The sequence below is a fragment of the Capsicum annuum genome, chromosome 6, assembly GCF_002878395.1.
Source record: "Capsicum annuum cultivar UCD-10X-F1 chromosome 6, UCD10Xv1.1, whole genome shotgun sequence".
In the NCBI taxonomy this organism is placed as follows: Eukaryota; Viridiplantae; Streptophyta; class Magnoliopsida; order Solanales; family Solanaceae; genus Capsicum; species Capsicum annuum.
In genome coordinates, this window is record NC_061116.1 from 106,109,776 (window position 1) to 106,137,118 (window position 27,343).

Consider the following 27,343-nt stretch of genomic DNA (forward strand, 5'->3'; position numbering starts at 1 on the left):
ACTACTTCTAATCCCTGAAGTCAGATTTTAGGAAAATTCTACCCAAACTAGGTTTAAGGTATCTATATTTAGTTTTAGATGTTAAACAAGCCTCAATTATCCCTAGGATAGAAAATTCACCTACAATATAGGCAACTAGGCCAATTATTCTCAATTTACTATTTTCGATTAGCCTAAATGGTCCAACTAACCCAAAGTATGTCACTTCATCATACCAATACCTAAAACCCATCCCAAATCTAACAATATCCTAAAAATACAATGAACTAACTCAATCTAACAAGGGAGAAAACCTAGTCTACCTCGATACCGAAGAAATCTTAACAATCCACTAAAACCATTGCTTTTTTCTTTCAAGAAACCTTCTCGAGATGCTATGCTATCATAAACACATTTTAATCATCAATATGAGTATAATGATGTCCATATTGCATTATTGTGCCTTAGGTCCAAAAATTACATCAAAACCCCATGTGGATCCCACTTATGGAAATTGCATTTTTTAAACCAACCCAACATTCTTACATGCTCAAGGAGTCATTACACTTAAAAATGAGTGAAATCAAAGATAAATTGGGGCTAAAAGAAAGCCCTTAAGGTTTCAAGGTTTTGAGGAAGAAATCAATAAAATCCACCAAGAAAAAGGTGAATTCTTACCTCAAATTGGAAGATAATTGTGCAAACAAATGATAATCAATCTTCCCAATCACCCACAAGCTTTAATCCGACTCTATATCACTATTTAGGGTTGATGATCTCAAGAAATGGGTGAGAAATGGCTGAATTTGCGACATAAGGGTCTATTATACCTAGTCCAAGCATCCAGGTGTCACTATTGAGACTGAGCTATCACGTTCGCACCATATTAGACATGTATATGCGAACCACAATCACGACCACAACCTCATAATAGCTATATGTTGGGCTAATCAGACTTGTTGTGATCGCGATGACACCTGATTTTCTATTGGATTAGAATTTCCATGTCTAAAATAGGCTTTATTGGGTGCTTAGGATTCATTCAAAATCCCGTATACGCAAATGAACTACATAATGATACCTAATTTGATGTTCTGAACTCAATGACACAATCAAAATTTCCCTTTGAGGTGATTTCGACAAAATATGGCTCCCACACCCATATTTCATCTTTCTTAACTTTCTGACCAATTGATCAGAATGAGTTCGGGTGTCTCAAGACCTGAACTAAGAGGCTACATAACATAAAATCAATATTTTAGAGCTGCTTGAATAGGCATAATTTGCATTTGATGTTTTTTGACTGATGTTTTTACCCGATGACCATTTGGAACTAGAGAAATCTTCAAAATAGGGTAATGGCTCTAGAAACTAAACGAACTACCCGATAATCGAATTGTCAGATCCGGCAAGTCATAAATAACTTAGGGAAGATATAGGAAAGCTCTAAAAACTAAAATAAGTAGAAATATAGAAAATTAAGGGTCAACACAATATCCACTGCTAAAAAAACTTTTGTATAAAAAAGTTAAGGATTAGGATATACTTGAAGTCTTGAACAGGTAAGGATACTGGATCTGTATCTCACTATCGATCTCCAAAGTGGCCTTCTCCACTGGCTAGTGCCTCCATTAAACCTTAACTATAAGAATCTACCTTGTGTGAAAACACCTAACATGTTAATCCAAAATCAGCGCTTGCTCCTCCACAAAGGTCAACTGCTCATCCAAACGGATTAAGTCCTATCTTAGCATATGAGATGGATCAAGAATGTATAGTCATAACATAAAAACCTTAAAATTGGATGGACAACAACCAAATCAAGAAGTAAAGCTAACTCATATTCCATATTGCTAACTATCCAAAGAATCTTAAAGGGTCCAATAAATCTAGGCTTGAGCTTGCCTTTCCTCCTAAACCTCATAATGCTATTCATAGGAGATACATGGACAAATACGTGATCACCAAATCCAAATCTTAAGACACGGATCCTATGATCTGTATAGACCTTTTGCCTATTATGATATGCTCTTAACCTATCATGAATCACTCTAACTCTATCCGGCGACTCTTGAAGCAAATTAGTATGCAGGGTCAAATCTCAAAAGTCTCAAACAATCCAATTGGAGAACAACATCTCCTACCATACAAAGCCTTAAAAGGCGCCATCTCAATAATCTAACGATAACTATTATTATAGGCGAACTCTTCTCAACAAACGCTCAGAGCATATCTTTAAGCACTAAAATAATACACTTAGACTGATCAGTCTGCGGATGAAAAGTTATATCTGATCCACCTAGGTACCTAAATCCTTCTAAAATGCTCTCCAAAACCTCAAAGTGAACACAGAACCATGGTCATTAATAATATAAATGGGCATACCATTCAAATGACTATCTCCCGAACATAGATATAGCTTAATCTATCAACATTAAGGGATATTTGAGTAGGAATATAATGTGCTGACTTGGTCAAATGATCCATAATAACACAAATACCATTAGAATCACAGGAAGTGTGAGGAAAACCACAAATAAAATCCATGGTGACCCGCTCTAATTTCTACCAGGAAATGGGAAATCTTTGAATCAACCCACCTGGTTGCTGATGCTCGGCTTTTACCTGCTGTTAACTTAGGTAATGAGTTACAAAATCTGCCATATCCCTTTTCATACCACTCCACTAATAATTTTGCCTTAAATCTTTATACATTTTAGTTGTGCCTAGGTGAATAGAATCTCTAGAGCTATAAACCTCATATAGAATCAACTAAATTAATTCATCGATCCTTGAAAAACAAATATTACCATGAAATCTCAAAATACCATAAGAATCTATGGTTTAACTCTCAGACTCATGACTCAAAACCTAATAATGAAAGAAGCAAAGCTTACAATCCTTAAACTAACGATCCTAAATCTACTCAAATAATGAAAACCTTGCCTCAATACTAGCATGAATCCTCCTAGGGTCAGAAATATCAAGGAGAACCATTAAGTCGGCTAAGTACTAAATGTCCCATGCCAACGACGTCTATGAAATTAAAATACAAGCCAATCTACGATTACTCACTATCTTCTAACTTAAGGCATTTGCTACTACATTATCCTTGCCTGAATGATACAAGATGGAAATGTCATAAATTATTAAGCAACTCTATCCATCTATGATGTCTAGAATTAAGCTCCTTATGGGTTATAAGATGTTGAATATTATGATGACCAATGAAAATAGCATAGTGCACCTTATAAAGATAATGCCTCCAAATCATAAGCGCAACTACCGCCACCAACTCCAAATCATTGATGGGGTAGTTGCGCTCATTCATCTTAAGCTATCTCGAAGTATAATCAATAACACAATCCTGTTGCATCAAAACATAACCCAAGACAACTCTAGAAGCATCATAAAATATGGTAAATCCCTCATCCTCAAAAGAAAGAGCTACAATAGGAGCTAAAGTAAGAAAAATCTTTTAGCTTTCCAAATCTTGAGTAATACTCCTTGAACCATAGGAAAGGAACCTCTTTCTAAGTTAATCTGGTCATAAGAGTTAAAAGAGTAGTAAAACTCTTGACGAATCATTTGTAATAACTAGCCAAACCGATGGAGATACAAACCTCGGTCATAGTTTTAAGTCTAGACAAATAACAAATCACCTCAATCTTAGTTGGGTCTATCATAATACCATCCTTAGACACCTCATTCCCAAGGAATGTCACTAACTTAAGAAAAAACTCACACTTAGAGAATTTGGCAAAAAACGCATAATCTTTCAAATTCTTGAGCACGATCCTCAAATACTACAAATGCTCCTCTCTACTCCTCAAATAGACAACAATGTCACTAATGAACACAATCATAGATGAATCCAAATCGGGCTTGAAAACTCGGTTCATCAAATCCATATATACGACTGAGGCATTAGTCAAGTCAAATGACATTACTAAGAACTCATAATAATTATAACGGGTACTACAAGCTATCTTTTGATTATCCTCATCCCGAATCCACAACTAATGGTAACTAGATCTCAAATAAATCTTTAAAAATATGGTTGTATCTTAAAGCTAGTTAAACAAATCATAAATGTGAGGCGTAGAATAATGGTTCTTTACCATCACCTTATTAAGATTCCTATAATCAATGCACATACACATGGAGCTATTTTTCTTCTTCACAAACAAAATAAGAGCTCCCTTAGGACACACACTCGTTCTAATAAATACCTTACCAAAAAGATCTTAAAGTTGAGAATTTAACTACTTAAAATCGGTAGGAGCTATACAGTAAGGTGACAAAGAAATAAGTTATATGCTAGTATCGATATCAATAAAAAATTCAATCTCACGGATAGGGGTCATATGACAGACTCTCTATACTAGTATAAAAAATACAAGAGAGATAAGACTCACAACCCCTTTAAAATAAGTCTCCCATCACACATAGAATAAATAATCCTAATTGGTAAATCCCTACCATACGACTAGGTTTACACTAGGCATAGCTAAGGTAATGGTCTAGGTAAGACAATCCATGACCGCATGATAGTGGGATAACCAGTCCATGCCCCAAATCAAATCAAAATATAGCATATCTAGAATAATAAGATCATCATAAGTATCAAAACCTCTAACAGTCACTAAATATTATCTGAAAACCCAATCCACTACTTAAAAATCACCCATAAATATAGATACACACTAGGGAAAAAATAATAATTCCGAAGATAACTCTAATTGGAGAACATAATAAGTAGATATATAAGAACAAGCGGTTCCTAAATCAAATAAATTAAGGGCTGAATGAAGACACACCAAAACCATACATGTAATAATAGTATCTAAAGACTCAGCCTCAGGTCTAGTAGGTATCGCATACAACTAACCACGCCCGCTACCTGGCTGGGCTCCTTGTCTACCTCCTATATTTCTTGCCTAAGAACCTTTTGGAGTACCTTGAAAACCACCTCTATTACCCTAAAAACAAACTCTAGTTGAGTGATGCACTACTCTAATAGGGGAAAACTTTGAGATAAAGAAATAATTTCCCCACTACTAGTGCACTTACGAGAATAATGACCAAAAGATTTATAATGACAATATGCTTACTAAGTTGAACTAGAACTAATAGATCCAACCAACCTAGAGTAACCACCATGACTAGAATCGCTGAAAGATGAACACCTCAAAGATAGATCGTTAACCTATCTAGGGCGATCACTAGCACAAGACTAACTTCCCTAAATAATTTAAAAAGCTTCGTAAACTAGTCGATTGGGCTAGCTCTGAGGCTGATATAATGGTTGTGGAGAAAACCTACCATGAGAACTACTATCTCTAAATCAGGTACTACTACGACTCCCATTGAAAGTGCCCTGACATCCAAGGCTATAATTAATACCCCTTAGGGCCTCATGATTTATCTCCTCTATCACTTGAGCATGATTTAAAACCTTAAAAAAAGACCTACCCGCAGAGACCAAATTCTAGGTGGACATATATAGAGGAAGTCCTAACCATCTGACAAAGCAATCAACTGAAACACCCTGGGTTTAGGACCCTTAGAAAAATTTCTTGGATTTTTGGTTTTTGGTTAGGGATGACTAGGAGGTACAGGTCATATGCTAGGGTATAGTTAGTAAGGTTGGTAGTACACTAACCAATGAAGGTTGATGGGTCGGATTATTTTATGGAATAGGTACGACTTAGATTGGTATGAGTCGTATGATTAAATACGGGTTGCATGGTTGTGTATTTCTTTACTTAATTTAATTCATAGTAAAGTAACGTGGATCTGAGTATGAGTATCTCATCATGGGTCATGAGATAGGGTAAAAGTCATATTGTCTAACTTATATATTGGACAGTCTCAAATCCTTTTAGTTTTATGAGCATGGGTTGAGGGTATTGGTCATATCCTTAGATATAATTTGTCTTGCATGGTCGTATGTTTTCTAGTGTGGGGGTCTAAGAGAGGTCTAGGATACAAGTGGTTAGTACCACTCGTATTAGAGGGTATGACTAGTATGATGGAGTCTTACCCACCTATGGGGATTTTATTATAACACCCTAGGTTTGGGACCCTTAGAAAAATTTCTTGGATTTTTGGTTTCTAGTCAAGGTACGATTAAAGGGTACATGTCATATGCTGGGGTAGGGTTGGTAAGGTTGGTTTTACACTAACTAGTGATGGTTGGTGGGTTGGATTTGTTTTTGAAATAGGTACAACTTGGGTTGGTATGACTCGTATGGTTAATACGGGTCTTATGGTTGGGTTTTCCTTTACTTAATCTGAGAATTATTAAAGCAACTTGCATTTAAGTACGAGTGGATCACTATGGGTCATGAGATAGGGTATGAGTCATATTGTCCCAGTCATATGTTGGACAGTCTTAACTCTTCTTAGTTCTGTTATGGGTACGGGTTGAGCGTACTAGTCGTATCCTTAGATATGGTTTGTCTTACATGGTTATATGTTGACCAGTATATATGTAGGTGGGGGGTTCTAAGGTAGGTATAGGATATAAGTGGTGGGTACCACTCATATTGAAGGGTACATCTAGTATGGTAGATTCGTACCCATCTATAGGGATTTTATGCAATTAAGTTAGGGGTAATCTGTACATTTCCCCTCTTAACCCATTATGACCCACAACTTATATCACACTTGGGAGGTTATTTTCCCTTTTATTCTATTCATTAACACTTACAAAGCACACTCTAATCCTCTCTAAGGCTTTTGGCTAAAGGAAAGCTAGGGTTTTACTAAGTTGATCAAATTGGGGCTTGTGTTTGGTGATTTCTCTTTATTAAATTCATCATCTAACGCAAGTTACTTCTCCCTCTTTGTTAGTTTCAACTAAAGGCATGTTTTATACAATGTTTTCAAGGTATGCTTATTGTATGATTTTGGGTTTTTTAAATAGATGTTGGGGTTTTGGTATTAAATGCTTGGTTATGGGTTTCCCATGTTTTAATTATATTTTTACATATTTTAATATGGTGGTTTGGACAATTGGTTGTGTGGGAATGGTTAATTGGTTTTGGTAATATTATGCCCCAATATGTTTGATAAAATGCCTATGATAATGCTTTTACTATATTATTATACTTTTAATAGAACTATTGCACTGTATGTTTTGGTAATGGAACCCTAAAAGGTTTAAATTGTTTAAATGGTTTGGAATGGTTTGGCGTTTATGGTTATGGTTAATTGAACTCCTTGTAGGGTATAATGGAATCCCCCAATTAAACATGGTAATAAACAACTTGCGGGGTCTGTGGGATTCCCCCAAGCAATTATAAAAATTGAATACTTATGGGGTACATGGTATTACCCCAAGTTAACTTGATAATGTATTTTATCGGTACATGGGAATCCCTTTACATTAAAAGGCTGGATAAGGACATTGCTTGTAATCTATAATTGGTATAATGATACCACTACTCATAGACTTTGTTAACAATAATGGTATGATAGTTTGGTTGGTTAGAAATGGTTTTAATTGGGCAATAATGGTGGGGTGTGATAGCTAACTGTGAAGGTGCGAGTCCAATGGACGGTCACTGGAAACTCATGTTGGCCAAAATGAGGGGTTGGTCATAGCGACCATATATGATACTATGATGTACATGGGAATCCTATAAGTACACTTTACATATGTATCATGGAAGGCAAAAGGTACCTGGGAATCCCCTAGTCTTACGGTATCTCCGGTTCATGCGGTTACACATATTGAGGCCCGTGGGTTGTTCTAGGACGGTTACGTAACACATACCCCATTTCATGGTTTTAAAGTCATGCTAAACTTGTTTTCCTTTCCCGGCATGGTTATATTTGTATATATATAATATTATATATAAGGTTTGTGATACACCCAAATTACAACACTCCTAAAAGAGTGCAAGCAGTTGTTGTCAAATATATAACCTAACTAGGTTGGGGTCGAATTCCATAGGAATATGGTGTTAACTAAGTCTTTTGATTATTAATTAACTGTTAATCAAAAGTTTGTAGAAATAAATAGGGTTTCTATTGTTAACAAAGATTGTTTAGATTTTACCAAGTGTACAGGCTAGTGATTAGTTTGCAAAGTTAAAATCAATGAGATGCAATAAACCAGGATTATGGTCACCAAAGTGTTTCAACAACAAGGGTTGTGGTTCATCTCAAATACATATTTAAAAAATCCAGTCACAAGGCTAATTGTGCAATAAAGACCATTTAATTATTTCTCAACCCTAGAATGGGTTGATCCTATTAAGGCATCAACCACAAAACCAGAGTTTAACTTCTATGATTTTCTTGTAACTCCTCTCTTTTCCTAGCAACAACTATTTTACTCAAATAAGTGGTGTCTATAAGTACATCTTTCAAGTCAGCAACCAAAAAGAATCATTAAACTGAAGAGAAGGTTATGCAATTGGATTAATATGAAGGATTTGATCATCCCCAAAACTCTAATAATGTATCACACCAAGGCTCCCATAACCCTAGTTATGGGAGGTTTACCCACACATAGTTAAAAAAGGAATTCCATTGTATATTTCATAAATAATTCAGAAAAACTTACAAAGATACAAGAATTTGTTCCAATTCTTCAATTGATAGTGAATAAAATCAAATCCCAAAGTCTAAACGTGTTTCTCAGAGAATTGTACGTTACCTATTGTGCTTCAAATAGCCAAAATATGCCTAATCTAAACCTAAGCTTAGTATATAGGCTCCCAAAAAGTGGGAACTTAAAATTCAAACAAAAGCTATCATGTTATCGATTGATGGTCTAGCGCAAGCTTGACGGCCTGCCATTAAGTCTATTGATGGGACTCTTCCTTATGTGTTGTCTGTTTAAGGTTGATGGATGAAGTGATGGTCCATCGCACGCCTGATAGCCCATCACCAAGACCGTCGTTGAGACTCTGATTTCTATAGTTTCTATTTCATGCCGACGGATGCAGTTAAAGTCCATCACTGGCCTGACAATTCGTCACTTGGACGTCATTGAGGTCTTTGATGACTTTATTTTTGTTTAAGATTGACATAAAACGATGGTCCATTGCAAGTATGACGGTCCATTAGTTAGTCCGTCACATGCAATCCTTTCTTGCTTTTCCAAGTTATTCTTCCTTCTGAGTAAATTTCCTGAGAACAAGTAAAACCCGACATTAAATACTTTAATAGTTGATTAAAAAATACAATTATCCCTTGTATAAGGTTCAAAATGTTCCGTCAAATATCAGAACATCAACACCCTCAACTTAAGGCAATTGTTTATCTTTAAGAAACTCAACACCACATCAAAAGTATAACACGAACAATTAATAGTACTTAGCTATTGAACTACATATTAAGTAACCACTTAACCAGTACCTTAATCATGCAATCTCAACACATAAGGATCCATACTTGGCATTACTCTACAATTCAAAACTTGCATACTCGTAGACACAAGATCTCAAAGAATGAGTAATAAAAAGGACAGTTTAGTTTGTCCTCAAAGTTAAAGCAATCTGCCACACATGCTCAGATAACCTGCGCACTACCAACTTTAACTATAACTGTCACAAGGAAAGTTTCAAACATAGCACATACACCCATAAGCTTTCCCTTATGATCTTATACAACATACGATTGATTAGAAAGGATTAATCAGGACTTTTTATAGCTTGTAATAAGGGTTTGGTGATAGGTGAGGGATGTTTATTTTGGGAAGAGTGACTTTGGGTAATGAATCTACCCTTCTTTCCTTTAATACTACTCACCATAACTAGTTCTTCCTAGTCTCCTTTAAAATTTGTACTTTTCCTCTAGTAGTATCAAAATACCTTTTTTGTCTACATCAACCACTATAAACTTATGTTGATGCTGTTAGTTGAGGTACACATTATCTAAATAGATCAGGGATAGATGAGACTTCTTTACACAATTCAAACTACTTGCTTTGAATTATTAACTTCCTAACAGTAGCCACCCTCAACTTAGGTATTTTTGCTAAGTTGAGGTACTCAATGTCTAAGGAAGGACCAAGGCCAAAATCAGATGTCAATAATCAAAAGAAAGTGATTAAGATTTATAGGAAAAAAAACCAAAAATAAAGGCTCAAAAAGGGTTCAAAAGGAAACAATGCATCTTTTTGGTAGGGCCTTTTATGTCTTAGTGGACTTAACATTAAAAAGAGGTTTGTTATCCTATTTAATCAACCACAATGCTACACAAATGAACTGGTAAAGTTCTCATTGTACACATAATGTAAGAACTGCAGAAAATTCTCATACACTGGAATGAACTAATACCCATTTTACAGACTCATGGACTTGTACCAACCTAATTATTATTGGTCTAATTTAACATTTAACGCCAACTAAAGATCCACAATGGTTGATCATCACACAGTATGTATAATAATTAACAAAAAGGAATATTTTCATAAATCTCAGTTCACAGCTTTCTACCAAATCATTATTCTATAATACACATGAATAATATTTAACACATTATATATTAAATAAAGGAACAAAATATATTTATAATCACAAAATTACACAAAAGAAAAATAAACATAAGAATAAACATCCTTCACATGTCGTTTCTACTAGATAACACACGAGAGAAAAGAACACAGACAACAAAAGAGCCTTTCGTGACCTACTCCATATAACAAGTACCCTACCTCCACTAAATAAAAATGTTTTGTCCTCAATGCATAATAAATTAAGTACAAAGGAGCAGAATACTTGAAAAGACCTTAGATTTGTGAATTAGTCGAGTTAGGCAAAGCTTTAATAGCCTTAAATATGGTAACAACAACCCTCTTAGTAACTAGCGTGCTCAACACAACTTCTTCCTCAATGGCAGATATCAGAATAGGTATCGCTCCATCATATTCCCACTTTCTCAGGATGAACTAGTGGACACCCGATTTGCTTCATCAATGGCTTTTTTCCTTCTCTTCTTTCATCTTTCTTTGATTATTTTAATGCTTTTCTCATATTTCTTTGCTCTGATGTTTCATCTCTATGCCTTTTCTTCCTCTCCAATCTTATGTCAACACTTTCATTAATATTTTTACATTTATCCTTGAGTAGACTTCCTATGAGATCTACAAGACCTTTTTATTTATCACTACCACAAATGCAGGATCAAATACTCTTGGTGGTGGTTTCTTCTTCAATTCAGTAATATCAGCATGTGCTTTCTTAAATTCAACCACGAACTTTGTAAAATCAGGAATGGATAGTTCTCTCAACCTATTATTCACTCACTCTTCGATATAATCCATTGTTGTATGCAAGTTCTAATAGGGTTTAACAACTTCAACTATAATTTTGTCTACAAATGACTTGAACTATTTTGCCCACACACTCAGTTATCTCTCAAACTTATTTTGAGCCTTTACTATTTTTGTAAAATTTTCCTGGGTCAACCTCTACTCTGAATATCTCAGAGGTATATAAGAAGTGTCTAATGTCTCTCCCACTAGAGGTGCATACTCTGAACCAGTAGAAGTACCCTAAGGGACATAAGTAACTATAGGAAATGACATACCTGAAGGCATCTCCAAAGTCTCTGGAGTGGGTGAAGTCTGTACATTATAGGCTGGTGGATTATGGACCCGCACTCAAACTTGGAATCATTTTTTGTTAGCTCAATGTCTTGCCTTCTAAATTACCAAACTTTATTATCCACTCCTCTTGTTATAGGCATATTCGGGTGCCTATATAATTATGTGATCAAGCACAAAAATAGCAATGCAATTGCCATCTAGTGTGCACAAACAAACATCTCATCTGTAGATATGTGTCCGAAGTCAATCTTCAACCCATCAATCATACGGTCTACCAATACTACTCTTTGATTATCTTGTTTAACACCTCTTCCGATAGGTATTAGGATCAATCTGACTATGAACCACCAAAATTTTGCCCTAAAACTTAGGGATGACTTTACAATCTATTATTTTCCCTAAAGCCATAATAGGTTACCATTATTTATGAGTACCCAAGCCAACCAAGGCCTTTGGCTAGATGGTATAGTGATACAGTGCTCAGATTCTGGTATGATAGCCAGTGCTAGATAGTCTTGAACAAATAAAATCTTGTTGGTTGTGTGGTCAGAAATATCAGTTGTTACCAATCTCAAAGGAACCTGTGTTCTGTTCCTTATATCTGCTATTTTGGTCCCTTTGGGATAGTCCTTCTCCAATAGTACCAAGTAATTAGCAAAGAATTCCCACAACAATTTTAGATAATATGATCCTGGAGGATAGATTAAGCATTATATCTCATATTTATTAAACCTTCTTTCAAATTATGGGTACTCATGAAGATCAGACGTGACTATCTGATACTCTTCTGCAATAAGCCTCTTCATAGGACTATTTTGTATAGGATGAAGCCCATTATAGAAGTGTTTCTTTGCCCCCTTAATCTTCCATTTGGTTGGTTTGTGCACTTTTGGGTCCTTACTTCAGATCATATCTCCCTCTTCAGGTTTTGATACCCCAATTGGGTCAGGGTTTGAAGTGTTAACCCCTTCTTTCTCAAGGCTAGAACTTGTATTGCTACTTCTTGCATATTCAATCTCCTACTCTTTCTAGGAAAGTACTTGCTTATTTTTCTTACTTTGGCGAGTGTTAAACATTGGTTCCTTATCATCTCTTTCTTGCTCATCTCTGCCTCTTGAAGTGGTGATGTCTTGGGATTGTTAAGATCACCTACCACCTCTCCTTACTGGTAGTTTTTGAGTCATAGTGCCTGAAGATGGAACATAAAATCAAACTACTAGTTAGAAGATGTGACATGTTGTAATAACAAAAAAGAAAGAGTCACTATTTTCAAGTGATGATCAGGCTGACGGTTCGTCACCTTGTTCATCACATATTAGTTGATAAATAATAAGTCATTGAAGGTTAGGCTGACGGTCTGTCTCCTTGTCCATCATTAATTAACAGAACCCTTTTCAAAACTACTTTTAGTGATGGCCTTTACAACGGTCCATCACTAGGTTGATGGTTTGTCATTAGCCATCAGCACTTTCCTTTGCAGTTTTACTTTTCTTTGAGGCATTTTGTCAAATACCTGGTAAACTTAAACTTTATATTCAGAAGTTTCACTTTGAAAAATTTTTTTTTAAGAATTTTTTTGAGAAAAATACAACATATGCTACTCAAACTTTGCCTTAACCAACTTTAACCAGTGTTCGACTCACAGTTAAATTCAAAAATTCTTTTGAAAAGCCACTAGTACTTACATCCTTAACAAGTTCATCCTTGGAAACAAAAAGAGAGTAGTTTAGAGTCATACCTTTTTCTTGATGCTTCTCCTTACACTCTTAAAATATCCAACTAGGAGCAACTATAACTTTATGCTTTCAAGAGTAAAACTTGAACTTTAGAGACTGATAAAAATAGAAGAGATGGATGGCTAGTTTAAAAAGGAGTGAAGAAAAACTAGAGAGTCCTTACAGAAAATGAATTTGATTTGAAAAGAATGAATGAACAGGAGTTTTAAATGTTTTAGGAGTTAAAAATACAATATCATTCATGTAACTGATTCAATTTATCCATTTAAAACAACTTTGGATTGGTACAAATACCCATTTGGGCCTATCTTGCACCAACCTATTCATTAAAGTCCAATAATTGACATGATGTTCTTACCAATGATCCATTAGGTGACTGATAGTTCGTCAGTTAGGATGTCCTTACTTACCAAAATTAGGTGCCTACCGACTTACCTTGATGGTTCAAGTGATGTTATGTCTCTAGTGTGATGGTACATCGCACTTGCCATCAACCTTATCTAGAACACTTTGCTTTTGAACAATTTTGTGATGGTCCAAATGACGGTCTGTCACTATGTTGATGGTCCATCAGTTTTCTAATCGCCCCTTATCAAGAATGACTGCTTTTTGGCCATGGCCTTGACAACCTTTGTGATGGCCCGTTAGGTAAATGAAGGTCCATCAGTCTTTCTGCCACAACTTGTCAGCTTGTTTACTCCTTCTCCCTGAAGGACAATTCCTGTACACTGAATAACCTAATCAATTGTATATAAAAAATATATAACCTTAGCTAAACGCTTATACAACTCATTGTGGGTTTCCTTCCACTAGCGCCTGATTTAATGTTGCAACATGACTCAGTTTTCTTGATTGCTCAGACTTCATCAAGATAAACTGTACTCAAACATTTTATCGAATCCATCTGACCAATGTACTTCTTGTATCATTTCCCATTAAATTTAAAAATACTCCCATCTTTATTCTCCAACTCAACTACTCCAAAAGTAGACTTGCATGATTTTTAAAGGCCCAGACCATTTTAATTTCCGCTTACTCGGAAAAAGCTTCATTATCGAGTTGAATAACAAAACCCAATCACCAACCTGAAAGTCTCTCTTCTCAATTCTATGGTCCTGATATTTCTTCATGCATTCCTTGTGTAAATCAGCTCTTTCATATACACTGAGATAAGACTCATCCATCTCATTCAGCTGCTCTAATCTCAAGTCTGCTGACTCCTTCCAATCCATGTTCAACTTATTTAGCACCCAGAAAGCTTTGTGTTCAAGCTTAATTAGAAGATGACATGATTTTCCAAAAATAAGCTGATACAGTGACATCCGTATGGCATTTTGAAAGTCGTTCGACATGCCCAAAGAGCATAATCAAGCTTCCGTGACCAGTCACTTTTATTTGCATTCATAGTCTTGGTGAAGATCACCTTGATTTCTCTATTTGAAACCTCCACTTTCCCACTAGTTTGTGGGTGATATGGTGTAGCCACTTTGTGTTGTTTCACACCTTACTTACATAGGGAAGCCCAAAAAACCTTGTTATAGATGTGTGATACTCCATCATTTATGATCATTTGTAGCACTCCAAATTGTGAGAAAATGTTCTTCTTCAAGAATGCTACCACCCTTTTTCCTTTTTTATCTGCTAAGGAAATAGTTTCAACCCACTTGGGCACGTAGTCCACAGTGCCAAAATGTATTTGTGGCCATAGAAACTTACAAACCGATCCATGAAGTCTATGAACCATATGATAGATAATTCCACCTCTAAAATCTTCATCATTGGTATCTCGTGATAATTGTATATTGAACCTTGCCTTTGACAATGATCATATTTTAAAAAAAATTCAGAAGAATCCCTATGTAATGATGGCCAATAATAACCACTTTGAAATATCTTCCTAACAGTGCGGTCATTTGCATGGTGTCCACCAAATAGGGAAGCATGGCAAGCCTCCAAAATACTATGGATATCAACCACTAGTATGCATCTTCTATTAATATTATCTGCACAATGTCTGAAAAAGTAGGGCTCATCCAAGAAATATTTTATAGCATCATGGAGAAACTTCTTATTCAAATGGAATGACAGGTTATCCAGAATGATATTGCTAACAACAAAATTAGAAAAATCAGTATACCAAGGTATCAAGTCTAGAACAAAAGCTAGAATATGCTCATCCAGAAAAGAATCATTAATCGCCAGCTTCTCCATAGTGGACTAGTCATTCTCTAACTTGGATAAGTAGTCCGCTACTTAATTTTCACAACTCTTTTGGTCTTTGACTTCAAAGTCAAACTCCTACAGCAACAAGACCTAGCTGATAAGTCTCGGTTTGGCATCATTATTTGCTATTATGTATCTTAGCGTAACATGGTCAGTGTGTACCACTACTTTGGTCCCCAACAGATAAGCTCGAAACTTCTCAAATGCATACAGCATAGCTAAGAGTTCTTGATCTGTGACAGTGTATTTTTTCTGTGCCCCATTTAATTCCTTACTATTATAATAGATGGGATGAAACAAATTCTCTTTATTCTACCCCAAAACAGCCCTAAGTGCTACTCCACTTGCATCACATATTATTTCAAACTACTTAGACTAATCTAGAGAAATAATGAAAGGCAAAATAAATAACTTCACCTTGAGGTATTGGACTGCCTTCATACAATTATCCTCAAACTTAATCTTGCTCTCCTTTTCCAACAACTTACATAGTGGGTTTGCAATTTTGGAAAAATCTTTGATAAATTTTCGATAGAACCCAGCATGGCCAAAAAAAGTACGAACTCCTTTAATTGAGATAGGAGTAGGTAGATTTTCAGTAACTTCTATTTTAGCTTTATCAACTTCAATCATTTCTGCAGAGATTTGTGTCCTAACACCATGCCTTCCTTCACCATGAAGTGGCACTTTTTAATGCCCCAAATCTAGTACCTGGAATGCAACACAGTGCTCATGATCTTGAAGGACCACAATCTAACCCATGACAGATATCTGTACGTAAGGACTGCATAATATACTGTATAAATATGGAATAAAAGGCTGAAAGGACATAAGGTTCAAAAATCTGATGAAACATAACATGTGAATAATACGGTAGCACAATACAAAAACTAAAATAACTGTATGAACATGCTATAGTTGGAAGCCTCTAAACTGTCTAAAAACTGTAGAGTTGATGGGACATATCCCTAACTAACTCCAGACTGCTAAAATAATAAAGAAATAAAATAACTATGCTATGCTCGAATGATGAGGACTCACTACTAGTTTGGTTGCTAAATATCTGATCTGCTAAGGATGCTCGGGAGCTTATACTGTTGAACTTATGGTATAAAATACCACAGCACAATACATTAGTACGATTGAATGTACTGGTATGCAAGTGAGGTAGGCTGAATAGAAGGGTTCATATGCATGAATAATACTGACTAATTGAGTAACATAAACGTGAGAATACATGCATGAATACGTGAATTGTAACTGAGATCATGACATCACTGAGTCCAAATACTGATAACATAAGTTTTACATAATTGATATACTATTATCTGAATGACTGTGTCTGACAGTCCTATTTTTGATGGAACTAGCTGAGTTTCGCACTGAACTGGGTGACTATATCTGATAGTCCTGAGTTTTGTAGAACTATCTGAGTTCTATTACTGAGACTAAGACTGAGACTGAGACTGTGGGAAGTAGTCATTTAACTGACATACCCATAATAAACTATTATAGCTGAGTTAGGGTCCAATCTGTAACCCCAATTCGAAGGGTGTCAATACCGCGCCACTGGTAAGGACAAGCTGTGAGTGACCCCCATCTAACAGGTACTCTAATAAGAATGGCGGGACCCTTATCTAATAGGTCAAGCGACCTCATCTACCCTCACCTAGTAGGTTTGATGTCTTAACCTATGTTGGCTATGCAGTTCTAGAGCATAAGGATTGCTTCTAATAATCATACCCTCTAGTAACAGGTGAGTTCCCATCTTGGGCTCACCCAGTGCTGAATTTTACTCCCATCTGAATACATACTAAGCATAATTAACTAAACTAAACTGGACTGCATTCATTGAGTTTTGTTGACTGACGAAATATTATTGAGATCTAATAAATAACATAGATTACTGAAATTACTGAGTTTCCTGAGTCATGTGACTGACTAAATTCTACTGAGTTCTGAAATTGACTAAGAATACGATGGATCATGGCATGATTGAGATTATCATGAAACTAACACTGGCTCTAGGCACACAGCTAAATTTTTGGGTACAATTACCCCCAAGACTCAATAGCATTAAACTAACAAGACATGACACTTCTTGATACATGACCATAGTCAATAATTCATAGTACAATCATTGGGGATTTTCATAAAGTATGCACATGCTATAAGCTTACACATGAATAGGAATGCATGTAAACATATCATAATTTAATAAGCCTAATCTCATGAGACTTACGTCAATCCATTACCAAGCATAACATTAATGTGAGAGTCATATCGAACATAAGGGAGAAACATGGATTCATCAATTTTGGTCACAAATGAGTCATAAGGCATAATTCCTATTCTTTTAGGCATTTTATCAAACATCTTGCATTCATATCTTTAGGCTTAGGCATGAATATTGAAATAATACATCATGGCAATATTTTACACTTTCAATGCAAGAACTTCAACCACATGCTAACATATTTTCATGAAAGTCATTAAAGACTTTAACTTGGAAATCAAACAACAACATAAGCATGGATATAATTCAATCCATACCATGGAATCCAAAGTTTATATTTCAAATAGGGTTTCTTGAGCTTCATGGGTGAAAGGAACCCATGAATCAATCCTGACATACCTGTGTGGATGATTTCTTTAAGATTGGTGAAGGAAATCTTGAATTCTTGACTGGGTATTAGACACCTAGGGTTTCTTGTTCTTGGGGATTAATCTTTGAGAGAAACCCTAATTTGGTGTTATAGATGAATAAAAAGTTTATGAGCTCTGCTCTGGTATAATTAAGGGTAAAAACAGGTCGAAAAAGACCCAAATACCCTTTTAAAAATGGCTTTAAATTGTTGATCAAATGTGGCAATAGTTTGGGAGTTAGTCTATCACTGGCTCGACGGTCCGTCGGTCCATCCTGTCATACTTGGCAAGAACCTGAACTTTTTGCTTCGTCTGCAAAGGTTTGGGCGACAGTCCATCGCTAGCTCAGTGCTCTGTCGGTCTTGACTATTACACTTGGCCAGAAGATAGCTTCACTGCCTTAGTCACGACGGCTTGGGCAATGATCCATCGCTAGTTCGACGGCTCATCGGCCTGACCATCGCTTCTGGGCAGTTCCAGTAGTTCTTTGTAAAACATCCAAAAATTTTTACTTCGATATTGGATTTGAATAAAATTGGTATTATTGGAACGCTAATTCAATTTCCTTCTTGATAAAAAATTAGGGAAATTCTATCTGAATTAAACATTAATCATTTAGGAAGTCATCACTAACTCTTCTAGAGACTATATATGACTTAAAGAAATTTTGGGGTATTACAATATCTCCCCCTTGGGAACATTTGTCCTTGAATTGGACTGACTAGACTGGGAAAGCTAATAGACTGATCTTACTTAAGGGTTCTGAACATTGAACGTGTCTATAAGACTGGAAATTCTGATATACTAAAATCTTATACTAAATATGTATGTTTGATGCATGGATATATCACAGATAGTCTTCATGAATGCATGACTAAAATTACTGAGAAGTTGAGTTTCTCTTAATGAGAATGCATATCTAGTGCATGAAAATATGACTGACATGATACATGAACATATGACTGGATATGCAAGGGTATTTTATATCAAGTTTATTACTCAAATATAAACATGAAACTGAATAAGTTTAAGGAAAGCTATTACCTTGGGCTGAGTCTGAGTTTCTGGAGAAAAGGTGAGGATACTTGGTATGCATATCTACTTCTGCTTACCAAGTAGCTCCCTCAACGGACTGATTCTGCCAAAGAACTTTTACTAGAGAGACTTTTTTGTTCCTCAATATATGATTCTGGTAGACAAGAATTTTGACTGGGATCTCTTCAAAAGAAAGGTTGTTTTGAATGTCTAAGCCCTCTACCGGGACTACAACTGTTGGGCCACCTATGTACTTCACTGGATGAACTGAGGCTAGATCTTAAGGTAATTTGAGCTCTTAAGCTACCTTGCTAAAATGATTGAGAATTTTTAAGGGACCGACATATCGGGGACTGAGCTTTCCCTTCTTACCAAATCACTTCACTCCCTTCATGGGAGAGATTTTCAAGTACATATAATCATCGATCTCAAACTTATGATCCTTGATGCACATATATGAATAAGCCTTTTGTCGGCTCTGAGCAGCCCAGAGTCTTTCTCTGATCAACTAAACTTTCTCTACGGTGTCAAATACCCAGTCAGCCCCTACTACTGCAGCCTCACCCACTTCAAACCTACCCATTAGAGATTTGCACCTCCTACCGTATGGATCTTTAAATGGAGCCATCTGAATACTAGAATGATAACTTTTCTTGTATGCAAACTCAGTCAAAGGCAAGTGGTCATCCCAACTCCCCTTGAAATCAATTGCACATGCCCTTAGCATATCTTCCAAGGCTTGAATAGTCCTTTCTACTTGACCATCTGTTTGAGGATAAAATACTGTACTGAGATAAACTTAGGTACCAAGACCTTTTTGGAATACTTTCTAGAAGTGAGAGGTGAAATAGGTATCTCTATCTGAGATAATAGAAAATAGAACACCGTGCAATCTGACCAACTCCCTGATATAGAGTTTGGTATAATCCTCGACTGAATAAGAGGTATGGACTAGAAGAAAATTTGCTGATTTAGTCATTCTATCTATAATGACCCACATTGAATCATGCTGATGACGAGTACGAGGAAAACCCTTCACAAAGTCCATGTTCACTTCTTCTTATTTCTAAGTAGTAATACTGAACTCTTGCATAGACCCACTAGGCTTCTGATGCTCTATCTTGACCTACTAATATGTTGAGCATTTAGCCACAAACTCTGCCACATCTTTCTTTATCCTGCTCCACTAATAGATTTCCCACAAGTCGTGGTACATCTTAGTGGCCCCTATATTAATAGAGTAGCACGCACCAAGTTCTTTTGGAAGAATTCATTGCCTCAAGTCATCTACACCTGGAACACACAGACGACCCTAACAACGGAGTACATCATCTCCCCCTTGGGAGAAAGCCTCTACCTTCTGATCTCTGATCGACTCTTTCAACTTAACAAGATTGGGATCTCTATCTTGCTTTTCTTTCACCTCAGATACTAGAGATAATTCTGAACTATTTTGAACCCAATAACTACCTTCTGCTGAATCGACTAAGCAAACTCTTAGTCGGGTAAGCTAATGGACTTCCTGAGCTAACTTCTTCTTACTGTCCTCAACATGAGCAACACTACCCATAGATAGTCTACTGAGAGCATCAACCATAACATTGGCCTTGCTTGAATGATAAAGGACACTTATGTCGTTATCTTCACGAGCTCTAACTACCTTCTCTGATGGAGGTTTAAGATCTTTCTGAGAGAATACACACTGAAGGGTCTTGTGATCTATGAATACATCTACATGAACACCAAATAAGTAATGCCTCTAAACCTTTAAGGCAAAAGATATGGCGGCTAACTCAAGATCATGAGTCGGATAATTCTTCCAATTGGGTTTAAGCTGTCTGGAGGTGTAGGATATGACCTTACCATGCTGTATAAGGAAATAATCCCAACCTACTCTTGATGTATCTCAGTACACTATGAATCCATCAGAACCATCTAGAAGAGTCAAAACTAAAGCTGAGGTAAGTCGAGTCTTCAACTCCTAAAAACTCTTTTCACATGAATCTGACAACTGAAACTAAACCTTTTTCTGAGTCAATCTGGACATAGGGAATGCAATAGACAAAAATTCTTTAATAAACCGATGGTAATAGCCAGCCAAACCCAAGAAACTCCTGATATCTATGGAGAGATGGGTCTAGTCTAGTTTCCCACTAATTCATTTTTTTAAGGATCAACTCTAATGCCATCACTGGAGATGACATGACCAAGGAATGCTACTGACTTTATCCAAAATTTGCACTTACTGAATTTGGCGAACAACTGATGATTTTTGAGAGTCTGCAATACTATTATTAGATGGCCTGCATGATCATGCTCACTGCGGGAATAGATAAGAATATCATCTATAAAGACTATGAAAAACATGTCCAAGTACTGCTTGAACACACGGTTCATCAAGTCCATGAAAGCTACTAGGGCATAGGTAAGACCAAAGGACATCACTAAGAATTGATCTGAGGTCTATCTTATAAAAATAGCTGGCACCCTGAAGTTTATCGAACAAGTCATCGATTGAGAGAAGTGGATACTTGTTCTTAACGGTGAATTTATTGAGTTGATGGTAGTCTATACACATTCTGAGTGAATTGTCTTTCTTGCGCACAAATAAGACTGGTGTGCCCCACGGGGACATACAGGGTCTGATGAACCCCTTATTTAATAGATCCTTCAACTGATCTTTTAACTCTCTGAGTTCTGCTGGTGCCATTCTGCATTGTGAAATAGATATAGGCTGAGTATCTAGAAAAAGATCAATGCTGAAGTCTATTCCCCTTTTGGGTGGAATTCCTGGAAAATCTTCGGGAAAGACATCTGAATATTCATTCACTATTGGGACTGATTTAAGACTGGGAATTTCAAAACTAGAGTCCTTAACTCGAACAAGATGATAGACACATCCCTTAGATATTATTTTCTATGCACGAAGGTAGGAAACAAGTTGACCTCTAAAAACTAAAGTACTACCCTTCCACTCTAGGATGGGTTCATTCACTAATCAATATTGTAGATCTGCACTCATTGACCACACTATCATTCACCCCAGAAATAAACTTACTCATCTTAGCCTTATTACCTGCCATTACATGAGGAGCATACTAACACATTAGCTTCCCTCGGCTCTAGGGGAAAGAATCTGTCTAGAAAAGTAGTGGAAAACTCCTCCCACTCTATGGGTCCTATATCTACACCCCTCTCGGCTTTCCACTATTTGAACCATGTGTGAGCCACATCCTACAACTGATATGCAGCTAGCGCAGCACTCTCTGTAACAGTAACTTCTATGATATCTATAACCTTCTAAACCTGATCAAGGAATTCCTAAGCATACGACTTAGACCCAAAAAAGAATGGTGGATTCATTCCGATAAAGTCCCGAATCATGGCTGCATCTGAATTGGCCACTGGGTTGGCTAAAATGACAAAAGGTCATTTATTCTAGGAAGCAACTAAATTAGCAAGAGTAATGAATGCATCTCTAAACTCTACATGAGAAACATATTCATCGAAGGGATCTTCTTGGACAGACTGAGAGGCTGACTGGTATTTGTTTCTTCTATTGGGAGGCATATTCTGTAGTAGAAAGGGAGAAATAGATTAGACTGAGTGTTAAATTTAAGCTCATGCTCACTGGCACAACAGGAATACTGATATAAGGGAAACTGTTCTTAAAATTTCTTAAAACCTCTTATACATAAATATGGCTCACAACAAATCCATGCATAAGACTCTACTAGATGTAGCTTTCAAACTTCCTAGGACACTATTGAACCTTAGGCTCTAATACAAAGTTTGTAACACCCTGAATCTGATACCCAGAATGCTATGCGGTGTTCATGACCCTGAAGGACCACAAGCTAATCCATGACTGATATCTGTACATGATCACCGTGTAGCATTCTTTGTACAAAGTTCGAGGTGTTACACACTTCTCCAAATTTTAGACTAGATTGAATTCTTGTATCACTGCAAAGCCGTCCCCAAATTCACCAAACACAAATTGAAGGAATCACCTACTATAAAAAAGTTACGTATGAACACTTCTAAAGTGTCGCCAACCATATATGAAAAGATCGACATCATACACCTTTGGAACGTAGCAGGTGCATCACATAATCTGACCGACATTCATTTGAATGCAAAAGTTCCATATAGGCATGTGCAACTTTTGTTCTCTTAATCCTCAAGAGAAATCGATATTTAGTTGTATGCTGAGTAACCATCTAGGAAATAATACCAACCCCTTTCTACCAACTGATCAACCATTTGGTCCATGAAGGGCATTGGGAAAAGGTCTTTTAATATCTAAAAATTTTTCTTCCTGTAATCCATACAGACTTGCTAACTAGTTATTGGTCTGAGTGGAATTATCTTATTCCTCTCATTCGTTACAACTATCATTCCTCTTTACTTAGGCACACACTACACGAGGCTCATCCACTTACTGTCAGAGATTAGGTATACAACCCCAATGTTAACCCACTCTATTATTTCCTTCTTTACTACTTCTTATATTACTGGATTAAACTTGTGTTGATGTTCAATCATAGGAGTGAATTCTTTTTCCAACTGGATCATATGTGTGCAAATTCTAAGTAGAATACCTATGATGTCAGAAAGAGTCCACCTAATAGCTATCTTATAGAACCTCAGTATAGAAATAAGAGCCTCAACCTAATGCTCCATCAAATCCACTTTATTAATAACTGTAAATTATTTCCATCACATAGAAAAACATATTGCAAATGGACTGGTAACTCTTTTAGTTGCAACACCATTGTTTATTTAATCGAAGGGCTAGTAGTTAGTATTGGAAGATTTTTTAAGAGTACGACTCTATTCCTGTCAATGGACATATGGTCTCATCGTACCCATCAATTCCCTCACTATCAAAGTTTATCAACGCAGTAGATAAAGTCTCTATCGTAAATCTTTCTTCAACTTACACCTCTTGATCATCTTTGTAAAACACATCAATAAATGAAACAACACGCATCTCTATCTATTTCTTCATAAATTGGCACACATCAAAGCTAATCTCTTTGTCATTGAGCCTAACTTTTAGCTCATTGAACTCCAAATCAATTAGTAATTTCCCAGTCGCTAAGAACGGTCTACCCAATATTATGGGTACTTTGAAATCCATATCAAAATCTAAAATCCCAAAGTCTGTTGGGAATATAAAGCTAGCCACCTTAACTAGAACATCTTAAAGAATTCCCACTGGTCTCTCTACCGACCTTTCAGCCATTAAAAGTCACATATTAGTAGGCGTAGGATTGCCCAATTCCAAATATTTTAAAAATACCAATGGCATAAGGTTTATACTTGCTCCAAGATCGCAAAGATCTTTTACGAAGTTGAACGATCTGATAGTACAAAAAATAGTAAATGCTCTTGGGTCAGATTTTTTCTACACTAGAGATCTCATAGAAATGGCACTACAATGATGAATATTATCTATTGGTTCATAGCTCACTATCCTTTTCTTCGTAACAAGATCTTTCATGAACTTGGCGTAACCCAACATCTACTCTAGTGCCTCAACTAAGGGTACATTTACTTTTAACTACTTCAACATGACCATGAATTTGTTGAACTTAGTCTAATCTGCTTTCTTCTTCAATCTATATGGGAATGGAGGAGGAATCTTTTGTAGTCTTGTTATATCGGCCTCTACATCCTTACTTTTGTCTTTGTTAATATCATCAGCTTGCTTTTGTTTAGATGGCTCTTTCACATTCTCTAGTTTTTTAGACTCTATTAGATTTTTATCAAAAGCTTTATCTTCTATCACCACTACATCATCTGGAATGGATGAATTCAAGAAGGGACCAGGTAATATTTTACCACTTTTAGTAGTAATAGCCAAACACGAACTATCATTCCTCAGAATCTACACTATGTCACTTGGCAACGTCCCACTCATTTTTTGATTAAATGCTATCAACAATTAGTTCATCAGTTTCTTGAATTACTTGATGAATGTAGAGTGTGAGTCAACTAATTTACTCATGGATAATGAATCACTTTTCATCTCTCTAACTCCTGTATCGATTGAAACTACACCTTTCAACAGTTTAGCTATTATATTCTCCATTAACATCTTCCTTGAATTGTTTGAGGTAGTATCACGACTCCCAAGTGGTATATACAACCCACTCGTATCAGTCTTATTCTTTTAGCAATCTTGGTCATGATATTTATAACCAACCTTTTTATAATAATTCCGACACTGATTTCATTGTCCATTGCCTTAGAAACCCCCTTATTATTCAAGTAGGTTGCCTCCTTCTCAGAATCTGATTTAGCTACCTTACTATGTGACCACACAACTTTTTAACCTTTTTACCTTTTTTATTAGTTGTCTCTAGTTTGTTATAGAATCATATGCTAGCTCATTCAACTATAGAGTTGCCTTCCCAGACAGAGATAATGAAAAAAGCCTCAGATGGATTTCATTCTACCCCACTCTAGGATTATCAAAGGACTTGTAAATATTAATAAAGTTCACCATGTGCATATTCAGATCATTCCTTGGCATCCTACCAAATAGCCCCTTAAGATTAATCGACTGAATTATTGTACTTGTAATATTAAACTTCATGCTTGGTGTTAATGGTGGTGGAATAATCACTCTTGTACCCCAAGCTCTATCTAAATCAGATTCATCATTGTTATCCAAATAAAATTGCATAACTGGTTGACAATTTTCTCTCCTTCTAACTAGATGATTTTAATTTGCTGGTATAGTTGTATTCTCTACACGTCTACTGTTCATAGGGCCAATAAAGTCATCATCTCCTAAGTCATCATCCTCCGCATTAGCCACATGACCAGGGTTATCTATATTTTGTCGATTGACTTGTGTATTATCCAAAGTGGCTAATCTTTCAGCTTTTTGTTATTCAATAATACTCCCAATTCTTTATGGTTTCTAGTTGACAGGTAATAATGGCCAGCTTTACCTTATGGCTTGTGGCATACAAAACCAAGATCTTGTAATAGTCAAAACAACAAATAAAGTTAAATTAGGAAACTTGACCAAAAGTCAATTAATGTTCATATACTTAATTGGCAATCGTATTAATTGACAATTGTATTCCTCAGTAATGACAACAAAATTTGATGCACCCATATTAAAAATCTCCTAAAGGAATCTAAATGATCATTGTCAAATATATAACCTAACTAGGTTGGGGTGAAATCCCACAGGGAATATGGTATTCACTAAGTATTATGATTATTAATTAACTGTTAATCAAAAGTTTCTGAAAATAAAGTGGGTTTATATACAAAGATTGTTTGGATTTTACTCAGTGTACGGGCTAGTGGTTAGTTTGAAAAGTTAAAAATAAAGGAGAGACAGTAAACTAGGATTATGGTCACCAAAGTGTTTCAACAACAAGGGTTGTGGTTTATCTTAAATCCATACTGAACAAATCCAATTACAAGGCTAATTGTGCAATAAAGTCCATCTAATTCTTTATCAACCCTAAAATATGATTACACTTTAATTATTTCAAACTTAAAGAGCAAATAGGATTAATCAATTAAATCCTCAAGGAGTTGATCCTTTTAAGGAATCAACACTAAAATCAAAGGTTAAATTTTATGATTTTCTTGTAACTCTTCTCTTTGTCTAACATCAACTCTTATACTCAAACAAGTTGTGTCTATTGGCACATCCTTCATGTTTGCAACAAAAAAGAATCATTAAACTAAAGAGAAGGTTATTCTATTAGATTAATTTGAAGAATTTGATCATTCCCACAACTCTAATAATGAATCACACCAAGGCTCCCATAACCCTAGTTAAGGGAGTTTTATCCATACATAGTTAAAGAAAGGAATTCCATTTTATATTTTATATATAATGTAGAAAAACTTACAAAGATACAAGAATTTGTTCAAAATCCTTAATTGATAGTGAATAAAATGAAATCCCAAAGTCTAAACTTGTTTCTCAGAGAATTCTACATTACAAATTATGTTTCAAATAGCCAAAAGATGCCTAATCTAACCCTAAGCTAAGTATTTGGAGCCTCACAAAAAATTGGATCTCAAAAATCAAATAAAAGTCATCGTGTCATAAGTTGACTGTCCATCGCAAGCTTCGCAGCCCATCACCAAGTAAGTCACTGGGACTTTGGAT